Below are 24832 nucleotides of genomic sequence, written 5' to 3'. Positions count from 1 at the left end.
TTTGAATTACTGTTTCCCCCCTCTCCATTATATTGACTGGCTATTTGACTCAGTTGACCTCGTTAGCCAGTTGTTTTGGCACTGTGGATACCTGTGTATGCCCAGTGGCAGAACCATTACACAGTGGTTTCAGTTGTTGCTTTTAGTTGAACTGACCCACCTTGGTCTACAGGGGGAGGATCTAAAAAACCTGGAATTTATTTATAAAAAATTGTGTATTTATTTTTACATGTTTAAACTTCAGTCACCTTCAAAGTACTCTCCATTTGATGCAATACACCTATTGAGGAATTTTTTCCACTCCACAAAACAGTTTTTGAACTCATCGATTTTGACGCAAAATGTTCCTCTTTGCAGATTTTTTCATCTGGGGAAGCCAAAAAAAGTCACTCTGGGTGAGAGTGGGTGAATAGGGATGGTGGGGCATGGGAGTCAGGCCATTTTTGGCCAAAAAGTACTGAACACTCAGTGCAGTGTGAACAGGTGTGCTTATAAATCACCCATCATGCAATGGGCAAAAGCGTTTAAAGAGTCTTCAAAAAAAATTCACTGAAGCCCAGCACAGCCTCTCACAATAATACCAACTGATACACTGATACAGATGGGTTCTTAGAGCACTCATCTAGTGGAGGCCTGCTCTCCAGAAGATAATTCTGGTTTTTTGGGTCCCCACTTATATTTACCTGGTACTGCAATCAGCAGCAACTCCTCAGTGTATATACTCCAGTTGTCCTCCTGAGTAGAGAGAAAATGAGTTTAATTGATTCAACTGAGAATTCTGTTATGATTCTGCCTCTGAGCATGTAGAGTAAAACTATTTGGTTTGTGATGTCCTCCTCACTCATCTTTCAAGGCCCAGTCTCTGGTTGCCTTCCTGGTATAGAGCACATGCTCTCTATACCTTTCTCTCCCCACACCACCCATAGTCAAATATCTGTCTTGATTGTATGTAGGTTCTTTGCTCAGTGGTTGAAAGTAACATCTTTTTTGGGTGATTCTGAGTGTTGATAAATGAGGCTGTAAGAACAAACAAGATCATGGTTAAGAGGCTGGTGAATGGGGGAATTACATTCTCAAAATTGATTTCACGAGAAAGTAGTCCTGTGGGATGTAAAGAGGGCTTATGGGCAGAAAAATTATGTGGCCAAATATTTCATAGAGTCAGATGGCTGGGTTTAGGAACATTCCTGGTCATGTTCTTTTGTGTGAACTTGGGCAAGTCACCACATCTCTCTGGGCCTTGGTTCACCATTGTTAAAATGGGGGTGGGGATAAACACAGTACAAACATCATAAGGATACGCGGTGAACAGAATAAGCAATTACATGTACAATACTTAGTGTGGGGCCCAACATAGTATGTAGTCAATCAATGTGAACTCTTCTTATGCATAAATACATTTTGGAAACTCTGAATTATACAAATTATACCTCAGAGCTTCTAACATGCTGATGTGCTTAGTGTATCATCACAAAAGGAGTAGAAAAGGAAGTGAATTCTTATTAGATCATGGAGCCTCACAGTTTACCAATGTAATTCTCAATGAACCTGTGCTCTGTGGAGAAAATTTGGGAAATACCAATGTAAAGAAAGAAAGCAGGATTTGGAGACAGAATACTTGGGTTCCAGTTTGACTTGAAAATTACCTTTACTGCTATTGTGATTTTGGGCTAGTAAATCTCTCTGGGTCACAGGTTTCCCATTTGTAAAATAGGGAGTATAAAACTGTCTGTTTTACCTGCCTTACAAGGTACAGGGGAAGAGTTTTGTAAGCTGTCACCCACTATTACTACCCTTAGGGACAAGGAATGGGAGTTATTACTACAATTCCAGGTACAGAAAGAGGAGAAGATAGGATCCATCTTGTGGAGAGTACAGGGCATTACCAGTGTGACCTTCGATAGCAATGATTAGGAATGAAGCGTGCACAAAACAGTTCTCTGGAGCTTGCAGTATGAGAAAGCCTCAGTTTCTAGGTATATCCAAGTCTGTAGACCATTTTCTTACTGCAACTAATCTCAAAAGCAAGGTAACTTTTTAAAAGATGGACAGAAGATTTTTATGGAAATCAAAACATCCCATGAACTACATGTATCTGTCAGGTCTCTGGTTTACATAATTTGCTGCTTTTCTCAATGTGAATTGATAGAACTCTTAAAATAAAATATATACTTAATTCACACTAAGATGTTAGCAGCTGGAAACAGTCTTCAGTGTTTTCTCTTCAAGTATTTTTAAAAGGCAACTTCCAGGAATGATAGTACTTACCTAAAATAGCAGGCTGATGGAGAGAATTGTCTGGGGGCAGGAAAGCCTCCTTAGCCCTGTTCAAATCAGAGCACAGATGTGACTATCTCCTCTTCTACAAAGTGAACCAGGCACAGACTCAAATTAATTTTTTTTTTCTGCCTGTTGTTCCCAGACACATGCAACCCAATGGAAAGACCGTACAAGGAAAGCATGTGACTGACCCTTGTCTGTAACATTTTGCCCATATGTTAAGCTTCCCTGCCTTAGAGCCACCCTCTATATCCTTCATCAGTAACTTTCAGCATGTTTCTTCCAACTTGTATAAATGTTGATGAGTAAAATGGAAAGAGCACTGAGCTGGGAGTTGAGAACTGAAGCTCCTGTTTGTGTTGCTGACTCACTCTATGATGTAAGGCAAACCATGACCCTTTCTTGAACTTCAGTTTACTCATCTGTTACACAAGGCCTTTGGGTGATCTCAAAAGTCCTCTCCAGTTCAGTCTATTGTTTCAATTGTTTGTCTATACCCACAGATCAGAGTCACCCTCATTTCACCTTCATGAATGGGGCATATCCATTTAAAACTAATTGCATGATGTCATAAAGCTGTCCAGGAACATATGAAGCATTGGAATATCCATTTGAGGTTAATCAGACACAACAAAACAGGCAGGCCACTGCTCTTTCCCTTTGACTTTGGCTCCTGGGTTCTTGCCCCCTGGCAGGTGTTGTTCACTGGCTGCAGCTGTAGAGTACAGACTGTGGATTATTGTCCAAAGGAGTAACTTTTGTGAATGGGAGAGGTAAGGGCAAAACCACTCATTGGGCTTCTACAGTGGGTAGAGGTAAAAATGTTAAAGGATGGGTACAGGATAAGAATCAGGGAATCCAGATTTACCAACACTAAGAACTGAGGTCACAGCCTTTACTTTTTGGCCACTGGTCTTCTTGTCTGGGAATTGGCTTGGATTGACATGATGAAGACTGGCTCATGCTGGCCCACCCAAACTCCACATATTTCCAAATATGCTGATGCCTGGGATCACATAGTAGCCTGGTAATTTTCTTCATTTCTCAACAGTGCTTGAGCCCTCGTAGAGTGTGAACCTCACCCAACTCTGTTGTCTTCTCCTCTTCAGCTATATTCTCCTTAAGCTCTCTAATTTTGGGGCCTTTTAAAATCTTGACCCTCACTGTCTCTTGTGGGGAATCCTTTACCTTTCAAGACTCATTTCAAATATTACAGTCTATATGAAGTTTTCCGCTATTGTCCTAGACCAAGTTGGCCACTCTTCTATGTTTCTATAGGACTCTGAACACTCCTCAACATGGAGTCAACTCCACTAGACTCCAAGTTCCATGAAGGCAAGGGCCACTGATTTTGGTATTGATATAATGTTAGCTTTAGTAAGAGATAAATCCCCAAATCTTAATATCAATGGTTTAACAAAGTAAAAGTTTTTTTATTGGCATTAAATCCAGTTGATGATGGCAAGATGGGTGCTAGTGTTATTTACTCTGTCCCATGAAGTCATTCAGGAGCCAAGATGATGGAAGCACCAGCATCTTTAACCTGTGATTTCTAATATCCTCTAGAAAATCTTTATCCAGCTTATTGATGGTGGAAGAGAGACAAGATCCTACGCTTTAGGTGGTTTTTAAAAAATATTTTATTTATTTTCAAAGAGGGTAAAGGAAGAAGAAAGAGAGGAAGAGAAACATTAATGTGAGAGTGAAGCATTGATTGGTTGTCTCTTGCACACCCTAGACTGAGGACCTACCCCAAACCCAGGCATATGATCTAACTAGGAATTGAACTTTTGGTTCACTGATTTTAGGTGGTCTTTATGGGCCAGGTCTGTTAAGTGGCACACCTCATTTCTGTTCACTTTATGTTTGCTTGAACTCAATTGCATAACTACATCTAACTGTAAGGAAAATTGGGACATACATGCATGTTATATGCATGGGAAAAAGTGGGAACAGATTTGGTAAAGAGGTAGCTGTCTGCAGAGGCCTCACTGCTTTATTCACTGCTGAATCCCCAGGACTGAATACAGTGACTGGTAGGCAGTGACTACATTGGTTTGGGATTGAAATTACACTACTGATTTGTGACCTCATGATCTAGTATCTTAGTACCCCAATCAAGCATGGGCACATAGTCAGAGCTCAATAAATGTTGGCTGGTCATTATTGGAATTGCAGTATCCAGTGGGCATTCCTGTTCCAGCAGAACTTTTGGTATAACTCACCTCTTAAGGGCAAGTATTGTAGGAGATAGCTCTTGATACAGATGACCATTCTGCCCTTGACTTTTGGTCCAACCTTCTCCAATCACCAGATTTGTCTGATTCTCAGACTTCTTGGAACCTTCATGTCAGTTTCTGTCTAGCCAGAGACAATTTCTGAAGACCTGACCTCTCCTGTATGATGGCCTCTCTTATTCCCTGTCCTTTCCATCCCCTTTCCCATAAGCATGCACTTTATTTCTGCAATCCTACTTATTTCATTAGCAGCTCCAAGTGTGTTTAGCTACCTTCTATCCTGTTATAATTGGAGGGACGGAGGTGAATGGGGTGGAGGAGATGCTGATATCCCAGCCAATATTAGTGTTATGAATACCTCATGTAATGCTTGTCTCTGTTCTATCCTAGTCTAACCCATTCTAGTCCAGCCCAGTTCAGAAGAGCCATAGTGGTTTAGTCAATCAGTATATTTTGTTACTTGGAAATAACATTTCTGGAACCATAATGGGGACATTGAGTGATGGTGACTGGGGAATGTGTTCCTGTTTTACACAATGTCCTACCAGCTAGAGGTCCATTCAGCCACATATTGCTGGTTTTTAGGGACATCTTCTCTGTGATAAAAATAGAGCCAGTGCATGTAGGATGGCCAGTATATGTACACCAATACTTCTGAATAGGTTTGGAGAATCACCTGAACATGGCAGGGAACAGTATTTGGCCAAAGAAGGCACCAGATTTGGAATTAGAGTCTGCCTAGGGCAAGCCTGGAGCAACTTTGTAATATTGCTGCTGTATACTCTGAGAAGCCTCAGGTTGTCTGCCTTGAGGTCTTCCTCTTGTTGCAAAGTGATTCTTCACCTACCCCTTGCAGGGACCTGGAGCTCTGTGCCCTTATTATCTTTCCCTGTTCCCCTTTGCTATCCCTACTTATGTTATTTCCATCTTTAGGAAAATGACAGTCAACATGCCTCCTCTTTTTCTAATACTTTTTCCTCTCAGGTCCTTGTAATTGAGAAAGAAAGGGATCTGAAAGTTTGATACAATGTGTAACTAACGAAGGTGGTTATAAGTCTAGAAGGCAATTGTTCACTTTGCCAATGCTGACTGGCATCTCTGGCCTGACCCAATTATTATTCCCGAGAGGGGTTCTCTCACCTCCACAGGATTTGGATGGCAAACAGCTGTGCCTTAGATGAACTGATGAGAGCTTGTTCAACTGACTAAGGCCCCCAGATACAGATGTGAAAATAGAGGGCATAGTTCAAGAGAAACCAGGAAACCAAGTAAAGGAAATATCTCAGGCCTTGGATCCACTAGAGAGAAAAGCCAAGAAGTGACTTCCTTTCTCTGATATATTGAGGATGAAATGGCCACATGCTGCTATGCATTGGTGGGGGTCATGGCTTTTGAGGAGAATGAAACTAAATACAAAACTTGCATACTGAACAAGATAGCACAAGGCACAGTCATTGGAACTATTTTAGAGAAATAGAACTGGATAAGCTGGAACATGTAATTTTCTTTGAAATTTCTATCTGAAAATTAAAAAAACAAAACCCAACCCCCCGCCCCCACTGAGTTAGGAAGAGCAGAGCTTGGAGGGTAAAAGATGCCATGAGATTCAGGTGGTGAGGGGTCAGAGAGGGGAAAAGAAAGAGAGAGAGAGAATATGAATATGAGAAAATAAATGAAAGAAATGATCTAAAAAAGTTAGTGCCTGATATTTTTTTTTTTCTTTAAAAGAGAAAGTGTTTGTTTGGATTAACCAAGAAAATGAAGGGAAATCTAATGACACTGTAAATTCAGTTCTCAAAATGTTGTATCAATTGTCTCCCTTATCTGTGGTATAGTAATAAGAAGATTAGAGGGAAAAAACACTGGGTTGTTTATTTGAAAAAATTTAAAAAACTAATAATAAAGAATAATTTTTAATTTAATTATCTGGGGAAAACAATTGCATAAAATAGCCTTTCTTGCTCTGCTGTGAAAGTCCCTTCTGAGTCACCACAGAGCCCATTATTCCAGTATGTCACTAAAGGAGAATGTCAGATGGATTTTGTACACATATGAATCCTTTTAAGGGCAGCTTAATGGTACTATCTCTGGGGCTGGAAGCTCTGTCAGCTGATATTGGAATTTAGGATAATTGAGTTTTATTATTACACCTCCTGTTACCCTCATCCCCCATGGTCCCAAAGTAGGCATTTCCAAGAGCTTTGGTCCTGATTCAACACCAGCTCTGATGACTTCCAGGAAAAGGACTATTGTTCAAGTACAGAAAAGGAGAGGAAGGGAGAGGGAGGGAGGGCAGGGAGAGAGAAAGAGATAAAGAGAATTTTATCAAAGCCTTCTGCCCTGGCTGGTGTGGCTCATTGGACTGAGTGCTGGCCTGTGAAACAAAGGGTCAGTGGTTCAATTCTCAGTCAGGGCACATGCCTGGGTTGTGGGCCAGATCCCCAGTAGGGGGTGCAAGAGAGGCAACCACATTGATGTTTCTCTCCTTCTCTTTCTCCCTTACCCTCTCTCTAAAAATAAATAAGATCTTTTAAAAAAGCCTTCTTAGTATGGCTAAGTTCCACTGTTTGTTTATACAATAGTAGAAGCTCATATGCTAAGGAATTTCTGATCAGCACATGAAGGGAAGCTAAAAGATTGGGAAGACAGGAGAAATAGTGTGTATACCAGTCCTGGGTTCAATTTCCAGATTTATCCCATAATTACTGTTTGACTTTATGCAAGTCACTTAACCTCCCTGAGCCTATTTGTTCATTTGTACAATCAGGCTGATAATAAAAAGGTCCATTTCACATGACATTTTTTTTTTTTTTGTTAATTAGTGTATAGCTATTTTTTTTTAGATTTTTTTAAAATTTTATTTTATTTTTTCAAATACATTTGTCTCTGCCAACCCCCCACCACTTTCCCTTGCCCCCTCCCTCCTTCCCTCCCTCAGCTCTTCACTTTTGGTTTTGTCCATAAGTCCTTGCTATAGGTTCCTTGACTTTCCCCTTCCTTTCCTTGTCCCCACCCCCTTCCCTCCTACCCTCTTGTCTCTGTTGATTTCTTTTCCTTTCAGTATTGCTGGTCTTATTTTCCTTGCATCTTTGTATTGTTGGATAGGTTCTGCTTATAGGTGAGATCATATGGTATTTGTGTTTCGCCCCCTGGCTTATTTCGCTTAGCGTAATGCTCTCCAGTTCCATCCATGCTGTCGTGAAGTTTACTAGTTCTTGTTCCCTTTCTGCTGCATAGTATTCCATTGTGTATATGTACCATAGTTTTTTGATCCAATCATCTACTGATGGGCATTTAGGTTGCCTACAACACTTGGTTATTGTAAATTGTGCTGCTATGAACATTGGGGTGCATAGGTTCTTTTGTATTGGCGTTTTGGTGTTCTTAGGGTATAGTCCCAGCAGGGGAATCTCTGGATCAAAAGGCAGTTCCATTTTCAGCTTTTTGGGGAGATTCCACACCGCTTTCCATAGTGGCTGCACCAGTCTGCATTCCCACCAACAGTGTACTAGGGTTCCCTTTTCTCCACAGCCTCGCCAGCACTTGTTGTTTGTGGATATGTTTATGATGGCCATTCTGACCGGTGTGAGGTGGTACCTCATGGTGGTTTTGATCTGCATTTCTCTGATGGCTAGTGATGCTGAGCATCCTTCCAAATGCCTCTGGGCCCTCTGTATCTCCTCCTTGGAAAAGGGTCTGCCCAGGTCCTTTGCCCATTTTTTGATTGGATCATTTGTCTTCTTGGAGTGGAGTCGAGTGAGTTCTTTATATATCTTGGAGATCAAACCTCCATCTGATGTATCATTAGCGAATATATTTTCCCATATGGTTGGCTCCCTTTTCATTTTGCTGATGTTTTCTTTTGCCGTGCAGAAGCTTCTTATATGGATGAGTCCCACTTGTCTATTCTTTCCTTTCTGACGCTTGCTTTAGGAGACATATCAGTGAAAAAATTGCTGCGTGGGCTATCTGAGAGTTTCCTGCCAATGTTCTCCTCGAGGACTTTGATGGTTTTGCGACTTATATTTAAGTCTTTTATCCATCTTGAGTTTATTTTTGTGTATGGTGTCAGCTGATGATCCAATTTCAATTTTTTGCATGGAGCCGTCCAGCTCTCCGAACACCATTTGTTGAAGAGGCTGTTATTGCTCCATTTTATGCTTCTACCCCCTTTGTCAAATATTAGATGCCCATATAGACCTGGGCTTATTTCTGGGCTTTCTATTTTGTTCCACTGGTCTATGGGTCTGTTCTTGTGCCAGTACCAGATTGTTTTGAGTATGGTGGCTTTGTAGTAGAGTTTGATGTCCGGTATTGTGATCCCTCCTACTTTGTGTTTCTTTCTCAAAATTGCTGCGGCTATTCGGGGTCGTTTATGGTTCCATATAAATTTTTGAAATGTCTGTTCTATTTCTGTGAAATACGTCATTCGTACATTAATAGGGATTGCGTTGAATCTATAAATTGCTTTGGGTAGTATGGACATTTTGAGGATATTAATTCTTCCAATCCATGAGCACGGTATATGCTTCCATTTATTTGTGTCTTCCTTAATTTCTTTTTTCAATGTTGTATAGTTTTCTGCATACAGGTCTTTTGTGTCTTTGGTTAAATTTATCCCTAGGTACTTTATGTTTTTTCGTGCTATATCGAATGGTATATTTTTTCTGATTTCTTCTTCTTCTATTGCATTGCTGGTGTACAAAAACGCCTTTGATTTCTGAATGTTGACTTTGTATCCTGCTGTTTTGCCAAATTCATTTATTAGATTGAGGAGTTTTTTGGTAGAGTCTACAGGGTTCTCTATGTACACTATCATGTCATCTGCAAACAATGATAGCTTTACTTCCTCCTTTCCTATTTGGATGCCTTTTATCTCTTTCTCTTGTCTGACCGCTGTGGCTAGGACTTCCAATACGATGTTGAAAAGAAGCGCTGAGAGCGGACATCCTTGTCGTGTTCCCGATCTTAGTGGGAAAGCTTTCAGTTTTTTCCCGTTGAGTATGATATTGGCTGTAGGTTTTTCATATATGGCCTTTATTAGGTTGAGGAATGCCCCATTTATTCCCATTTTGCTGAGTGTTTTGATCATAAATGGGTGCTGTACCTTGTCAAATGCTTTTTCTGCATCTATTGAGATGATCATGTGGTTTTTGTGTTTTCTTTTATTAATGTGATGTATCACGTTTACTGATTTGCGTATATTGAACCATCCCTGCATGCCTGGGATGAATCCCACTTGATCTTGGTGGATAATCTTTTGAATGTATTGTTGGATGTGGTTTGCCAATATTTTGTTGAGGATTTTAGCATCTATGTTCATCAGCGAAATTGGCCTGTAGTTTTCTTTCTTTGTAGGGTCTTTATCGGGTTTTAGGATCAGGGTGATGCTGGCCTCATAGTAAGAGTCTGGGAGTCTTCCCTCCTCTTGGATTTTTTGGAATAGTCTGAGAAGGACAGGGGTTAGCTCTTCCTTAAATGTTTTATAAAATTCTCCTGCGAAACCGTCTGGCCCTGGGCTTTTGTGTGCCGGGAGTTTCTTGATGACGGCTTCAATTTCCCCAGCTGTTATCAGTCTGTTCAAGCTTTCTGTTTCTTCCTCCTTCAGTGTTGGAAGATAATACTTTACTAAAGATTTGTCCATTTCATCTAGATTTTCAAATTTCTTGGCATATAATTGTTCATAATAGTTTCTGATGATCATTTGTATTTCTGTGGTATCAGTTGTTATTTCTCCTCTTTCATTTCTGATATTATTAATTTGGGTCCTCTACCTTTTAGTCTGGATGAGTCTGCTTAAAGGCTTGTCCATTTTATTTATCTTTTCAAAGAACCAGCTTCTGGATTGGTTGATCCTCTGAACTGTTCTTTTTTTCTCTATGTCATTCAGTTGTACTCTAATCTTGACTATTTCCTTCCTTCTCCTTGCTCTGGGATTTTTTCTTGTTGTTTCTCCAGTTCTTGACGTTGTAGTGTTAGGTCTTTTATTTGAAATGTTTCTATCTTTTTTAGGTAAGCCTGTATCGCTATGAACTTCCCTCTCAGGACTGCCTTTTCTGTGTCCCATAGGTTTTGGACTGTTGCCTGTTCATTTTCATTTGTTTCCAGAAATTTTTTGATTTCTTCTCTTATCTCATTATTGACCCATTCATTGTTTAATATCCTACTGTTCAGTCTCCATGAGTCTGCAAGTTTTTGAAGTTTCTCTTTGAGGTTGATTTTGAGTTTCAAGGCCTTGTGGTCTGAGAAAAAGCTTGGTATTATTTCAATTTCCTGAATTTGCTGAGGCTTGATTTGTGTCCTATCATGTGGTCTATCTTTGAAAAAATGCCATGAGCATTTGAAAAGAATGTGTATTTTTCTTCTTTGGGATGTAAGGTTCTATATATGTCAGTTAAGTCTCTTTGATTCAGTGTGTAATCCAGTGCCACAATATGTTTATTGATGTTTTGTTTGGAATATCTGTCCATTTTTGACAGTGGGGTGTTGAAATCCCCTACTATCAGTGTGTTGCTGTCTCTTTCTTTTTTGAAGTCATCCAACAATTTCCTGATACACTTGGGGGCTCCTATATTGGGAGCATATAAGTTTACAATGTTGATGTCATTTTGAAAGATTCTTCCTTTAAGTATGATAAAGTGCCCCTCTGGGTCTCTTTTTATGGCCTTTGTTTTGAAATCTACTTTGTCTGATACAAGTATGGCAACCCCGGCCTTTTTCTCATGCCCATTTGCTTGGAATATTTTTTTCCATCCCTTTACTTTCAATCTGTGTAGGTCTCTTGCTCTGAGGTGGGTCTCTTGTAGGCAGCATATGTGTGGGTCATGTTTTGTTATCCATTCAGCTACCCTGTGTTTTGATTGGGGCATTATTCCATGCACATTGAGAGATATTACTGATAGACTCTTACTCATCTTTTCTCTTTCTACCTGTGTTCCTCTCTCTCTCATTGTTTTCCTTCATCTTCTTAAACCAGTCCCCTTAGCATATCTTGGAGTGATGGTTTGGTAGAGATATCTTCTTTTAGCCTTCTCTTGTCTGGGAAACTCCGTATTTCCCCTTCTATTTTAATGGAGAGCCTTTCTGGGTAGAGCAGCCTTGGCTGTAGGCCCTTGCTTTTCATGGCTTGGAATATTTGTTGCCATTCCCTTCTGGCTTGTAGTGTTTCTGTTGAGAAGTCAGCTCCTAGGCGTATCGGGGCCCCCTTGTATGTTACTTTCTCCTTCTCCCTTGCTGCCTTGAGGATTCTCTCTTTGTCTTTGACTTTTGCCATTTTAGTGATGGTGTGCCTTGGAGTGGACCTCCTTGAGTCCCTTTTGAGTGGGGTCCTCTGTGCCTCCTGGATCCATGAGAGCCTTTCTCTCCTCAAATTAGGCAAATTTTCCATCATTACTTTTTTGAGGAGTTTCTCTATCCCTTGCTCCTCTCCTTCTCCTTCTGGTATCCTTATTATACAGATATCATTGCATTTCAGGTTGTCCTGCATTTCCCTAAATGCCTCTTCATTCTTTTTGAGTCTTTTTTCCATTTCTTGTTCTTTCTGGGAGCTTCTTTCTACCTTGTCCTCCATCTCATTGATTCGATCCTCAGCCTCATCCAGCCTGCTTTGGATTTCTTCTACTGTGTTCTTCAATTCAGAAATCGTATTCTTCATATCCTCTTATGTCTTTTGATAGTTTCTATGTCCTTTTCCAGGCTGATATAGTTTGCTGAAAGATCCTGATAGTTTCTCCTCCGGTTCTCATAGTTTTCTTTAAGCTGGCTGAGCTCATTGAGCTTCCTTAGAACCATTGTTTTGAATTCAGTATCTGTTAGTTCCCTTGCCTCTATTTCATTTAGCTCTCTCTGTGGGGAGTCCCCTTTTCCTCTCATTTGGGGGGAACTTCTTTTTCTTCTCATTTTTGTGAGAGTCTGTTAAGTATTTTTGTCCTTTACTTTTCTTTCTGGGCCTGCCCCTCATGATGTCAGTTGTTGACCCTATAGGACCTTGGGTTGTTTGATTGAGCCTTCTAGGAGTCTACTCTCTGACTCTTGCTTGGAGCAGCTCTGTTACCCCTTCGGTCAGGGCTGGGCTATTTTTTGGGATCTCTCTGTACTCTCACAAGGGCCTCTTGAACGTGCTCCCAACACGGCAGGATCCCGCGCCTACCTGGGCTTGCATGTGCTTGCTCTAGACCAGGGGGCTCATTCGCGACCTCGCGTACTCATCTGGCCCCCCGGCCGGCGAGCTCCCCGGCACTGGTCAGTTTAGGGACTTCTATTGTGTGCTTTCCCCGCTTTGGGCTCTTTGAGTGTGTTGCTTGCCCTCGCCAAATGGGGACTACGGATATGGGATGAAGTCAGCTCCAGGACTCTCCGTTTTATCCTGTCTCTGGACTCTGCTCCTGGGATTCTGGGCAGCTCTACTAATTTTGTGGGCCGCTCCGCAATCGCGGGTGGGCGGGTCAATCTATGCCTACCCTTGCCGCTCTGTGCACTCCCTCACAGGCCGGATCAGTGCCAATCTGTGGGAGGCCTTGCTGGCCAGTGCAAGGGTTCGCCAGCCTGCGCGGGTGACACACACGCTTGCCAACCATCGCACGTCACTCGGCGCAAGTGTACACGCCTGCACTGGGTGTTTTTGGTGTGTCTATGTGTGCTTTTCCGCTTTTGGCTTTTTGGGGGTGTGGCCTCTTCCCGCGCAATGGAGACTACGGCAAGGAGGAGTGGGACTCCCTGGTTCCTCCTCCCATTCTTTCCCCAACGCCTCCATCTCCAGTCTCTCCTCAAGGGTCTCCCTGCCAGTCTGCACTCAGCTCCGCAGCTTACATGCATACAAGCTGTGTGCGGAGTGCACAAAAGGCTGGTTAATTGATTCTCTTATGCCTGAGTGAGATGGGAGCTGCAGAGGGGGAGGCGCGCCATTACCCGGGCTCCCCCCGCCGCCCTGTCAGTTCTCTTCAGAAAGTTTTCCTCACCAGTCTTTTCCCAGGCACCAGCCCACCCTGCTGCCGCCTCTGCCGAGAGATATAGGGGCGTGGCTGCCACTGCAATTTTTTTGTTGGCCCTATAAATGTCTCTGTGCATCCCCAGCCACTTGTCTCTTTCACAGATCGCCCCTAAGCTTTTCAGGGTTGCGTTTTGTCTGTATTTTCTTGGTTTTAGCTGCTGTAGTTTATGGGTCCCTGTTTGTGATTCAGACCCCGTTCTTCTCAGGCAAAGCTAACCGTCCGTTTCAATGTCTCTCTGGTGCTAGTGCCCGTGGGTACCCAGCCCACCCTCTCGAGCCTTGACCGCATTTCTCACCTGTTGGTATGTGTGAGAGTCCAATCCACTCTGTGCAGCACCAAGGCTCCTCTCCCACTATCGTTCAATCGTTTTCCAGGTGATTACTCCACTATTTAGTTGCAATTCCAGTTTGGTCTTGGGAGGAGGTCCGTGTGACTCCCATTCACTCCTCTGCCATCTTCCTCCTGTCTCACATGACTTTTGCATGGTTTAAATGAAATACAGATGTAAGTCTTCAGTAGTAATTAGGTACAATAATTATAAAATAACTGAATTCAAGAATCAATCTTTGTAATCCACCAGGTCAACAAACTAAATAAGGAAAATCATATGATTATATCATTTTATGAAAAAAAAAGCATTTGACAATGTCCAACTCTAATTTATGGTAAAAACTCTCAGCAAGTTAGAAATAAAGGAGAATTACCTCAATCTGATAAAGAGCATATACAAAACAGAAAACAACTAGCCAAACAAACAAACAAACAAAAAGCACCACACACATATTCACACATACACACACAAAACACTACAACTAACATTATACTTAATGATGAATGATAGAATAGTTTTTCCCTAAGATTAGGAACAAAACAAGTATTTCCACTCTCACTATTTTTATTCACCATTATACTGAAATTTATAGCCAGAAAAAGAAATAAAAGTCATACATACTAAAAGAGACGAAATAAAATGGTCATTTATTACAGATGTCAAGATTGTCTATGTAGAAAATCCCAAATAATCTTAAAAAAAAACCCTCCCTTGAGCTAATAAATGAATTTGCCAAAGTTGTGAGACACAAAATCAATACTCATTAATCAATTGCATTTCTATTTTCTAACAAATGAACATGAATAAAATTAAATTAAAAACATGAGCTATTGTCTTGGCCCAGTAGGTCAGTTGGCTGAAGCATTGTCCTGCACAGCAAAAGGTTGCAGGTTCAGTTCCTGGTCAGGGCACATACCCAGGTTGTAATTTCAATCTCTGGTAAGGGCATGCACAGAAGAAAACCAATCAATGTTTCGCTCAAACCTCTGTTTCTCTCTCTCCTCCCTTACTGTCTCTAAGCATATCCTTGGGTGAGGATTAAAAACAAAAAACAAACAAAAAAAATCCACAAATTCCACACAAACTATTTGCAACCACTTCAAAGAAAATGAAATGCTTAGGTATGAACATAACAAAACATGTACAGGATTCACATGCTGAAATTATTAAAAAACACTAATAAAAGAAATAAAAGAAGACCAAAATGTACTATGTTCATGCATTAGAAGACTCAACAGAGTTAAAATGTCACCCTTCCACAAATTTATCTATAGCTTTAATGTATTTCTTATCGAAATCCATTAAGATAGCTTTAATGTATTTCTTATCGAAATCCAGCAAGATTTTTTTGTAGACATAGACAGGCTTATTCTAAAACTTATATGGCAAAACAGAGGCCTGAGAATAGTTCAAACAAACTTGTAAAAATAAATGAAGTGGGAGAAATTATTCTACCCAATATTAAATCTTTCTATATTGCTGTAGTAATCAAGATAGTGTTGTCCTGATATATAGATATGTGGGATATAGAATAATAATGCAGAATAGGAAATTCACTTAATTACACTCAATTTACTGTTGACAAAGGTGCAAAAACAATTCAGTAGAAGAAGGATAGCTTTTTCAACAAATGATGGCAGAGCAGCTGGACACCCATAGGCATGAAAATGAATAATGACCTAAAACTTACAATTTATATAAAATTTAGCTCAAAATGGATCATAATATTAATGTAAAACAAAAAATAAGAAAAAACTAGGAAAAAATCACAGGATATATGGTTAAGCAAATATTTCTTAGACTTGACAGCAAAACAAAATCCATAAAAGGTAAAATTGATAAATTGGACCTCATCAAAATTAAAAGCTTTTGTTCTGTGAAAATACATGTGGAGAGAATGGAAAGACAAGTAAGAGACTGGGATAGTTGCAAATCATATGTGCCACAAAGAACTACTACCCAGAATATAAAAAGAAACCTTAGAACTTAACATTAAAAAGTAGACAATCCAATTTGAAAAATGGGGAACAGACTTGAAGAAATATTTCACCAGAAAAGAAACATGAAGTTCAACTAAGCACATTACAAGATGTTCAACATCATTAGCTGTCATGGAAAAGGAAGTTAAAACCACAATGAATTATCACTAAAAAATCTACAAGAATGGCTAAAATAAAAAGTAGTTTTTTAAAAAAAAATTGAATTTAGCCCTAGCTGGTGCGGCTCAGTGGATTGAGCACTGTCTTGTAATCCAAAAGGGCTCTGGTTCCATTCTCAAGTGTAGGGCACATACCTGGGTTGCATGCCAGGTCCCCAGCAGGGAGCATGTGAAATGCAACCACACATTGATGTTTCTCTCCTTCTCTTTCTCCCTCTCTTCCCTTCCCTAAAAATAAAATAAAATCTTTAAAAAAATTGAATTTATTGGGGTGATATTGATTCATAAAACCATACAGGTTTCAAGTGTACAGCTCAATGAAACATAATTTCCACACTAAATCATGCACCCATTGTCCTAAGCAAAGTCTCTCTCTGTCCCTATTTCCCCCTTTTTGCCCACTTTCACCTACCCCTAGTCCCTTTCCCTCTGGATATTAAAACACTATTGTTTGATTCTATGTTTTATATATATATATTTATATATATATTATGTTATATATATTTTTGTTCATCTCTTCACCTTTTATCATCCAGTCCCAACCCCTCTCCCCTCTGATAGCTGTCAGTCTTCCGTGTATCCATGCCTCTGTTTCTATTAAAATTAAATGAAGTATAAAAACGAATGCTGCTGAGGATGTGGAGAAAATGGATCACTCATGACTTTCTGGTGAGAATGTGAAATGGTAAAGCCAGTCTGGAAAACAGTTTGACAATTTCTTATAAAACCAGTTGCCATTGATTCTGTTATTGCAGTATTTATTGGACATTTATTCGGGAGTCGTGAAAACTTGGGCGTTAAGATTAAAATCTGTAATGAATGTTCATAGCAGCTTTGTTTTTTAAATTTTTAATATTTATTTACTTATTGTTCTACTACAGTTGTCCCAAACTTTTCCTCCTCTGTACTGCCCACCCCTACTCTCACAGTCAATCTCCACACCATAGTCCATGTCCATGGGTCATTCATACAGGCTCTTTGACCAGTCCCTTCCCCTTCTTTCCACACTTATTCCTCCCCTCTGGTCACTGTCAGTCTGTTCCATGTTTCTAAGTCTCTGGTTCTATTTTGCTTATAATGTTATTTTGTTCATTAGATTCCTCTTAAAAGTCAGATAATATGGTATTTGTCTTTCATCTCTTGGCTTACTTCCCTTAGTATACAATTCTCCAGATCCATCCATGCTGTTGAAGAAGATAGGGGTTCTTCTTACTTCCTGCTGCATAGTATGCCACTGTATAAATGTACCACAGTTTTTTGATCCACTCATTTACTGATGGGCACTTACGCTGTTTCCAAAGCTTTGCTGTTGTGAATAGCACTCCTATGAACATAGGGGTGCATATCTTCTTTTGAATTGGTGTTTTTGGGATTCACAGGATATATTCCCAGACGTGGGATCACTGGGTCAAAATACAGTACCGTTTTGAAATTTTGAGGAATTCCATACTGTTTACCACAGTGGCTGCACCAGTCTACATTCCCACTAACAGTGCACTAGGGCTCCCTTTTCTCCACATCTTCCCCAGCACTTGTTTGTTGATTTACTAATGATAGCCATTCTGACAGGTGTGAGGTTATATCTCACTGTGGTTTTAATTTGCTCCTCTGATAGCTGTGATGCTGAGCAGCTTTTCATATGTCTCTGGGACGTATGTATGTCTTCCTTGGAGAAGTGTCAGTTCAGGTCCTTTGTCCATTTTTTAATTGGATAGTCTTTCTGGTGTTGAGTCATATGAGTTCTTTACATATTTTGGAGATCAAACCCTCATCCAATGTATCATTGGCAAATATATTTTCCGATACGGTTGGTTTCCTTTTCATTTGGATAATGGTATCTTTAGCTTTGTAAACGTTTTTTAATTTGAGGTAGTCCTATTTGTTTATTTTTCCCTTTATTTCTCTTGCCCTAGGAGATATCAGCAAAGATATTGCTACATGGAATGTCTGAAACTTTACTGCTTGTGTTTCTCATGAGGACTCCAATGGTATTATGACTTATATTTAAGTCTTTTATCCATTTTGAGTTTATTCTGGTGTATGGTGTAAGGTGGTGGTCTAGTTTCATTTTTTTGCATGTACTGGTCTAGCCTTACAACACCATTTATTGAGACTATTTTTACTACAATGTATGTTTGTGCCCTCATTGTCAAATATTAATTGACCATAGAGACATGGGTTTATTTCTGGGCTGTCTATCCTGTTCCATTGATTTATGTTTCTGCTCTTATGCCAGTATCAGGCTGTTTTGATTACAGTGGCTTTGTAGTATACTTTTATAATAGGTATTGTGATCCCTCCAACTTTATTCTTCTTTCTCAAGATTGCTGAGGCTATTCAGAGTTTTTTTGGTTCCATATAAATGTTTGGTGTATTTGTCCTAGGTCTGTAAAATATGCCATTATTGTTTTAATAAGGATTGAATCGAATCTATAGATTACTTTGGGTAATATGGACATTGTAATATTAATTCTTCCAATCCACGAACAGGTTATATACTTCCATTTATTTCTTTATCTGCCTCAATTTCTTTCTTCAGTGTTCTATAGTTTTCCGAGTATAGGTCTTTTAACTCCTTGGTTAAATTTATTCCTAGGTACTTTATTTTTCTTGTTGCAAATGGGATTTTTCCCCCTGATTTCTGATTCTGATATTGCATTGTTAGTGTACAAAAATGCCTTTAATTTCTGAATATTGACTTTGTATCCTGTTGTTTTGCCAAATTCACTTATTAAGTTGAAGAGTTTTTTGGCTGAAACTTATTGGGTTTTCTATGTGCACTATCATGTGATCTGTGAATAATGACAGTTTTACTTCCTCCTTTCCAATTTGGATGCCTTTTATTTCTTTTTCTTGTCTGATAACTGTGGCTAGAATTTCCAGTATGATGTTGAGTAAGAAAAGTGAGAGCAGACACACATGTCTTGTTCCTGATCTTAGGGGAAAAGCTTTTATTTTTGCCCATTGAATATGATGTGGACTGTAGGTTTCTCATATATGGCCTTTCTATGTTGAGGTATGATCCCTCTATTCCCACTTTGCTGAGCATTTTTATCATAAATTGGTGCTAGATTTTATCAAATGCTTTTTCAGCATCGATTGGTATGAACATGTGATTTTTGTCTTTCATTTGTTTATGTGGTGTATTACATTTATTGATTTGCAAATATTGAACCATCCTTGCATCTCTGGGAAGAATTCCACTTGATCATGGTGTAGGATCTTTTTAATGTATTCCTGGATCCAGATTGCCAATATTTACTTGAAGATTTTAGAATCTATATTAATCAGAGATATTGGCATGCAGTTTTCTTTTTCTGTTGTGTGTTTACCTGGTCTTGGAATTAGGATAATACTGGCCTTGTAAAACCACAGGCATGGAAACATGGAACAGACTCAAAGTGACCAGAAGGGATGGGGAAAGAGGACAATGGTGGAAATAAGAGGAAGGGACTAGACAGAGAACATGTATAAATGACCCATGGACATGGACAACAGAGTTGGAATTGACTGTGGGAGTGGGGGGTGGGGGTGGGATGGGTGGAGGGGGGTAAAGGGGTAAAAATAGAGACAACTGTAATAGAATATACAAGTATAGAATAAATAAAAATTAATTTAAAAAAAGAGTTTGGGAGCCTTCCTTCTTCTTGAATTTTTATTTATTTATTTATATATTTAAAAAAAATAATTAATTTATTTTTTCCAAATACGTTTGTCTCTGCCTACCCCCCACCACTTTCCCTTGCCCCCTCCCTCCTTTCCTCCTTCCCTCATCTCTTCCCCTTTGGTTTTGTCCATGAGTCTTTGCTATATGTCCCTTGACTTTCCCCTTTCCTTCCTTGAAATAGTTTGAGAAGAACGAGTTATTTTTTGAATGTTTGATAAAATTCTTTGGCAAAGTGATCGGATCCAGGATTTTTGTGTGCCAGGAATTTTTTTATTATTACTTCCATTTCACTAGTTATTATCGATCTATTCAGAATTTCTGCTTATTTTTTATTCAATTATAGAATATTGTATGTTTCTAGAAACTTATTCATTTCTCCCAGGTTATCCAGTTCCTTGGCATATAGTTGCTCAGTGTAATTTCTTATGATCTTTTGTATTTCTGTGGTATCAGTTTTTACTTCTCCTCTTTCATTTCAGATTTTATTTATTTGGGTCCTCTCTCTTCTTGTTGAGTGTGGGTAAGTATTTGTCAATTTTGTTCATCTTTTCAAAGAACCAGCTCCTGGACTCACTGATCTTCTGAATGATCTTTTCAGTATTTATGTTATTTAATTCTTCTCTGATCTTGATTATTTCTTTCCTTCAACTCACTCTGGGCTTCTTTTTGTTGTAGTTGTTGTTGTTGTTGTTGTTCCTCTAGTTTCTCACATATAGGGTTAGGTTGTTTATTTGAGATTTCTCTATCTTCTTTATGTAGGCCTGTAATGATATGAATTTTCCTGTCAAGACTACCTTCACTGTGTCACTTAGGTTTTGGGTTTTTTGCATCCATTTTCATTTGTTTCCAGCTACTTTTTGATTTCTTCTTCAATCTCATTGTTACCCATTCATTAGTTAATAACATGTTATTCAGTCTCCATATTTTTTAGTCTTTTCCTTGAGGTTGGTTTCTTGTTTCAAGTCACTGAGTTCTAAGAAGATGCTTGATGTAATTTCATTTTTCTTGAATTTGTTAAGACTTGTTTTTGTCCTACCATGTGGTCTATCTTAGAAAATAATCCATGTGCCTTTGAAAAGAATGTATATTTTGCTTTTGGGGAGTGAAATGCTTTGTAAATATCAATTACATCCATTTGCTGCAAAATCCCTGTTGATTTTTTCTTTGGACTATCTATCTATTGTTGATAGTGGAGTGTTAAAATCCCCTACAATGGCTATATTGCTGTCAATCCCCCTTTTAAGGTCCTCCAAGATTTTCCCTATGTACTTAGGTGCACCTATATTGGGTGCATATATGTTTACAACGGTTAGCATATCCTCTTATTGGACAACTACCTTAAGTATTATGTAGTGACCTTCTTTGTCCCTTGTTATTGCTTTTGTTTTGAAGTCTATTTTGTCTGGTATAAGTATTGCTACCTCAGTTTTTTTTATTTTTCATGTCCATTTGCTTGTGATATTTCTTTTTTTTAATTGGTAATTTATTTTTTAATTTTTCAATTTTTTTAAATTGTTAAATCATGTTTACTCTATTACAGTTGTCTCAATTTTCCCCCATTTACTCCCTCAACCCATCCCACCCCCACCCTCAGCTCCCAGTCAATTCCCACTCTGTTGTACATGTACATGGGTCATTCATACATGGTTTTTGTCTAGTCCCTTCCCCTTCTTTCCACCATTGTCCTTTTTCCCCATGCTCTCTGTCCACTTTCAGTCTGCTCCATGTTTCCATGCCTGTGGTTTATTTTGTTCGTTAGTGTATTTTGTTGAATAAATTCCACATATAGGTGAGATCATATGGTATTTACCTTTCACCAACTGGCTTATTTCATATAGCACCATATTCTCCAGTTCTATCTATGTTGTTACAAGAGGTAAGAGTTCAATTGTTTTCTTTCTTTCTTTCTCTTTCTTTCTTTCTTTCTTTCTTTCTTTCTTTCTTTCTTTCTTTCTTTCTTTCTTTCTTTTTTTCAATGCAGATAGATTTTATTTTTTTTAAATGTCAAAGTCAATTATAAAATATTAAAAAATTTAAAACTGTTATAAAGTCTCAGCAATTAAAACAACATGACACCAGCACAGAAATAATCAAGTAGATCAACGAAATAAAATAAGCATTCAAAAAACAAATGTAAATATCTGTCTAACAATGTAATATATGATTAAATTGGTATTTCAAATCAATGGGGAATAGAAGGCTTATTCAATGAATAAGGTACATGACCACTATTACTTGAAATAAAACAAGTATAGAGCTCTATTTCACATTATACAAGAAATATTAAGGTGTGTTAAAAATCAATATTTAGAATATAAGGAGTTTTAAGAGAAAATACAAACTAATATTTTTTTTACTCTGAAGTAAAATATTCAAACCCAGAAGGTATAAAGTAAAATATTGAAAATATGACTATATTAAACATTTAAGACTATATAGTAATGTACATATAAAAATTTAAAGGACAAGTAATAGAATGGGAAAGTATTTGCAACACATCTAAAAAAGGTTTAATAGTTTTTTTAGGGAAAAAAATTCTACAAACCTTTAATAAATAAATGGATAAATGGATAAAGAATACCAAAAAGTCATTTAAATTTTTTTAAAAATAATAGAAATAGGCAATAAATATACAATAACAGGTTTAGTTTCAACAAATAATGAAGGAACAATTAAAATAACACATCATTGTTACAATCAGGTTAATATGTATTAAAAATATTGGTAATATCAAGTATTGGCAAGGATACTGTAAAAGGAATTGGGTATTCATAGACTCTTTTCCTTCATCTTAAGGCAGTCCTTTTAGGATATTTTGCAATGCTGGTTTGGTAGAGGTGTATTCTTTTAGCCTTCATTTGTCTGGGAAACTCCTTATTTCACCTTCCATTTGAATTGAGAGCTTTGCTGGGTAGAGCAGTCTTGGTTGCAGGCCTTTGCTTGTTATGACTTGAAATATTTCTTGCCATTCCCTTCTGGCTTGCATGGTTTCTGTTGAGAAGTCAGCTGCTAGCCATATCGTTTTTCCTTTATATATTAGTACCTCTTTCTCCCTTGCTTCCTTTAGGATTCTCTGTTTGTCTTTGATATTTGCCATTTTAATGACCATATGTTTTGGAGTGGGCCTCATTAGGTTCCTCCTGAATGGGACCCTCTGAGCTTCCTGGACCTGTATGACCGTTTCTTTCCTCCAATGAGGGAAGTTTTCCATCATTACTTTTTCACACAGGTTCTCTATCCCTGCCTCATCCTTTTCTCCTTCTGGTATCTCTATTATGAAGATATTATTATGTTTCAAGTTGTCCTGCATTTCCATAAAAGCCTCTTCATTGTTTTTGAGTATTTTTCATCTTCTTGCTCTTTCTCGGAGCTTTTTTCTACATTGTCATCTAGCTCACTGATTCGGTCCTCAGCTTCATCTAGCCTGCTTTTGATTCCTTCTACTATTTTCTTCAATTCAGAAACTGTATTCTTCATTTCCTCTAGTCTCTTATTGATAGTTTCTATGTCCTTTTTCATGCTGATATAGTTTGCAGTAAGTTCCTTGTAGTTTCACTGTAGGTTTTGGTAATTCTCTCTGAGCTCACTGAGCTCATTGAGCTTCCTTAGAACCATTATTTGGAACTCTTTATCTGATAGTTTACTTGCCTCTATTTCATATTGCCTCTAGTTCTCTTTCTGGGGATTCCTCCTTTCACTTTGAGTGAGGGTGTTTCTTTGTCTTCCCATTATTTGCGAGACTTCTTTTTTGCTTCTGCTTCTTTTAATGATCTTTCTTGATCTCCTGACTTTGTGGTGTGAACATCTATGGTGGGAGACTGCTGTTTTTACTTTCTGAATCTATCTCCTATGATGTCAGACATTGTCTCTGTGTGACCTTATGCAGTCTGTTGGAGACTTCCAGGAAACTACTGTCTGTGGCTGTCTTCTTCAGGTGTTAATCTAGTCACTCTGCACTGAGCCATTGTCTTAGAGAGAACAAGGTGGGGTGAAAGCTCACCTTGGGGCAGGGCTACTTCGTCCTCTGACGCTGATGCTGCTCAGGGGGAGTGGTTTCTGCCTGAACAAGATGGCTGCTGTCATATGGAGAATGAGTAAGCACCGAGATCCCACCAGTTACTCTCTCAGTTCTCTCCCCAAAGCCTCCTTTCCCAGTCTCTCCTCAGGTGTCTCTAGCCCACTCTGCCTTTGCTGGAGACCAGGGTAAGTGGCTGCAAAGAAAAATTTATGCATTGACCCTTTAAACGGGTCTTTGCGTCTCCAGCCACCTGTCTCTGGCAGTGACCAACCCTGCTGCTTTTCACAGCTGGCTGTTTTCTGTGTACTTTTTGAGGTCTGCTGCTTTAGGCTGGAGATTGCCGCTTTTGGTTCAGATCCCACTCTTCTCAGGGGGATCCAACTGGCCTTTTTAATATCCTTTTGATGCTGCCACCCGTGGTCGCCCCGCCCACCTTCTTGAGTCTCTACCACACTCTTTACCCGTTACATTGTGCTAAAGCCAATTCTTCTGTCTCTGAGGTTATAAGGCTCCTCTCTTGCTATTGTTCAGTTGTTTGTTCCAGGAGATTTCTCCCTAATTTAGTTGTAACTCCAGGTTAGTCCTGGGAGGAGGTCTGTTTGACTTCCACTCAGTCTCCACCATCTTGATTCTCCCTGGAATATTTCTTCTTATACCTTCACTTTCACCCTGTGTATATCTTTTGTTGTGATGTGGGTCGCTTGTAGACAGCATATGTATGAGTCATTCATTATTATCCATTCAGTTACCCTATGCCTTTTGATTGGAGAATTTAATCCATTTACATTTAAGGTTATTATTGACAGGTATTTATTCATTGCCATTTTCCCCTCTGTAGACATTCCCCCCCCTTCTCTCTCATTTCTTCTTTTTAAAGCAGTCTCTTTAGCATTTCTTGCAGTGCTGCCTTGGTGGAGATGTATTCTTTCAGCTTCTGTTTCTGGGAAGATATTTATTTTACCTTCCATTTCAAATGAGAGCCTTGCTGGATAGGGTAATCTTGGTTGAAGGTACTTGCTTTTCATTACTTGGAATATTTCATGCTAATCCCTTCTGACTTGTAGTGATTTCTGTTGGGAAATCAGCTGATAGCCTTATCGGGGCTCCCTTGTATGTTACTAATTGTTTCTCCCTTGCTGCCTTTAAGATTC

This window comes from Pteronotus mesoamericanus, unplaced genomic scaffold (genome assembly GCF_021234165.1).
Source record: "Pteronotus mesoamericanus isolate MK-2021 breed Mesoamerican mustached bat unplaced genomic scaffold, CSHL_Meso_final contig_58, whole genome shotgun sequence".
In the NCBI taxonomy this organism is placed as follows: Eukaryota; Metazoa; Chordata; class Mammalia; order Chiroptera; family Mormoopidae; genus Pteronotus; species Pteronotus mesoamericanus.
Note: the sequence above shows the minus strand (reverse complement) of the source record.